At 58.3% G+C, this 2,882-nt stretch overlaps 1 long non-coding RNA gene across 1 annotated transcript; it reads left to right on the top strand.

The window, feature by feature from the left end:
• Positions 1–23: 23 nt before the first annotated feature.
• On the top strand, positions 24–1,595 carry LOC123522796. Its single transcript, XR_006681002.1, has 3 exons — positions 24–91; positions 1,123–1,215; positions 1,338–1,595. It is a non-coding gene; the product is annotated as an uncharacterized LOC123522796 (long non-coding RNA).
• Positions 1,596–2,882: the final 1,287 nt, after the last annotated feature.

A 2,882-nucleotide genomic window follows, 5' to 3' on the forward strand; every position in this document is an offset into this window, starting at 1 on the left:
TGCCCTTTGCGACCTGTCCCCACAGACGGGAGCCGGGAGTATGTGAACGTGTCCCAGGAGCTGCACCCGCAGGTGGAGAAGACGGAGCCTGGTGTGTGCTGGGCCCATGAGGCAGGAACTGGGCCAGTGGCCTTGGGTGGGTGGGGGACATGGCTTTTAAGTTGAGGACTGGGGGAAAGGAGGGCCCCCAACAAATCATCACTGGTCCAGTAGGCGCAACGGTGCGGCGATAATAAGTAAAGGTTATAGTGAAGTCAGAGCGAGCATGAGATATAGAAGAGAGACTGAAGTCATGGAGTCAGACACACTTCATGGTAACATGCTCACCTCAACCCCGCTTGGTGAGAGAGCGAGAGCAGGAGGGAGCCCAACTTTATTGCTCACCAAGGGTTATATCTCCTTAGGGGGGCATGGTTATGGTAACCACACGTCACAGGAAGGGGCAGGACAATAGGCATACACACCATAGGAAGGGGTTGTACGATAGGCAAAAGCGTGACAGGAAGGGGATGAGCTAGGGGTGTGCACATAGGAAGGAGAGGGACTAGAGGTATACATGTGACAAGAAGGGCGGAGTCTAGACTCATGATGGTGGCCTAACCTTGGCCACCCTTGGGTGGGCTTGACCTCTCTGGGGTCTCCTACAAGGAAGCAGTCAACTCCTATCCTTATCAGAAGGGAGGTGGCCCTACCTGTTGTGGGATAAACAGTGGCGACTGTTTGCTCTAGATGGCTGATAACTCTTAGGGAGAATGACCCCTAATCTACTCCTGATGACCTCCAAGTGTATAGTCTAAGGTGATCAGACGTCCTGCTTTTGGCGGGAGAGTCCCGATTTTTAACAATTTTTCCTGCATCCCGCGGCATTTTTAAAAGTCCCGATTTTTGGAAAGAATGCACGACAAGCTAGGGTATACGGTTTGCGGCTGCCATGTGGCTATTTCGCCAGGATATGAGTTTTATCAATGGTGTCCCACTTTTGTCCCGCTTTACCAATGTTAAAATCTGGTCACCTTAGTATAGTCATTTGCAACCAGCTAAGTTTGGTATATATTAGGGGGAGACAACTTGGGAGAAATCCTTCTGTTTCCCACAGAAGACCAACTTCCCCTCTGCCCACAGCCCCCCTGAGTTCCCAGGACATGGAGGAGGAAGAGGAAGAAGAGGAGGGACCTCCTGATTATGAGAACCTGCAGGATCTGAACTGAGGGCCTGGTGAGGACCCTTCCTCCCAGCCCCACTCCAGGCAACCCTGCCCCCACCCCTCAGGCCTGCCCTCCCTGGCCTGGGGCAGTCCCTGGGCCCCTCATCCCTCTCCCCTGCCTGTGGTGTTTCAGGTCTGGAGCCAGCCTTAAGGGAGGTGCTCTTGCTGCGGAGCCAGGCAGCTGGAAGTGGTGCTGGGCCCCTGGGCTGTGCTTCCCGCCCAGCCTGACATCAGCCTGAGAATTTCCCCCTAACTTATTGTCACTTTGGGGCCTAGCCTGTGTTCCCCCCTCCGACTCCCCCACACTGCACTTTCTGACGCAGCCTGAGAATGGACCACCCTGGCCCCAGCCCTCCCCTTTGCCAAAGAATAAAGGCCGGTGTGGTTCGTAGCTCTGCCGTGGGTGGGCCTGTGGGTGTGATGCGTGGGAATGTGTGTCTGTGTGAGTCCGCGTCAGAGACTGGATGGATGTGTGAGAGAGAGAGAGAGAGAGAGATCGGGGAGTCTGTGTGTCCCCTTTGGCCTCCACCAGGGTCCTGGCAGGTAGCCTACGAGGGACAGCAAATGTGGCCCCTGTAAATGCGTTTCCCAAAACACACACACTCCGGGGCAGGGAAGGCAGGCCACCTGGTGGGATGGACAGGGAGGTGAGGAGCGTGGCCTTCCGCCCTTGTGGTCCATAGCAAGGCCAGGGGGACCTCAGAGGGACCCGCGGTCTTTTACCTTTCAGGATTCTCCCTACAGAGCCCACACACTCAGAAACGCGGTTGTTCGTTGTTAGTTACTGTGGTTACGATGGACCAGAGTCTTTGACTCCGCAGAGTTGCTGGCTGCATGCGAACCCACAACCTCTCGCGTCCTTAACCACCGCACTCCTCTGTCCCACACAACGCTTTTTAAAATTGGGGATGTGCCGGTGGTGGCCCTGAAGGTCTTCTCAAAATGCACGTGCTTGGTGTCCTCGGTACCTGACCAGGGCGCGTTCCCCCCAACTTTGGGAGCCACCTCAGCGGCCCCTCGGGCCCACCCCTCGCCCCAATCTAACCCCAGGTGGTTCTATACACAGTGAACCGCCTCCGCCTTCATGGTGGGCACAGCACCTACACCTGGACCACCACCACCGGCCTCCCCCTGGCCATCGCGATTGGGTCAGGTACGGCACGTGACGCCAGCGGGCGGGCCAGTGGGCAGCAGCCTCGGGGTTGGGGGCGGAGGTGATAGGAGAAGCGGGGTGGTTTGTTTCTCGCGCTCTGCGGGCACGGATGCTGGAAGGACACGTGCTGGCCACTTGGGAGCCGCCGGAGGAGGCTAGTGGCCCAGGGAGCGGGGCAGGGCCAGCGCCGAGGGGAAGGGCCCTGCGGGGCAGCGGTCACGTTGGGCTGCGATCCGCATGGTCGGCGGTTGGAAGCCACCGGCAGCTCCGAGGGAGAGAGACTGGGCTTTCTACTCCGTCCACAGTGACAGTCTCGGAGGCCCGCAGGGGGGTCGCTCCTCGCTCCTGGCGGCGTCATTAGAACCCCAAGCTTCAGTCTCACCCGAGGTGAAGCGCCCCCCCTCAAGACGTCCCAGTCACCTGGCCAATAAACCACCTTTTCCTGCAACCAGCTTGACTTGCACTTTGTCTTCTGCCACCACGTGGTCCCGCCTGGTCCCCGGGGTCGTTGGTCTCCCTCTGAGG

The sequence above is a fragment of the Echinops telfairi genome, unplaced genomic scaffold, assembly GCF_000313985.2.
Source record: "Echinops telfairi isolate 266 unplaced genomic scaffold, ASM31398v2 ScPeMD7_5;HRSCAF=22, whole genome shotgun sequence".
NCBI classification, from domain to species: domain Eukaryota; kingdom Metazoa; phylum Chordata; class Mammalia; order Afrosoricida; family Tenrecidae; genus Echinops; species Echinops telfairi.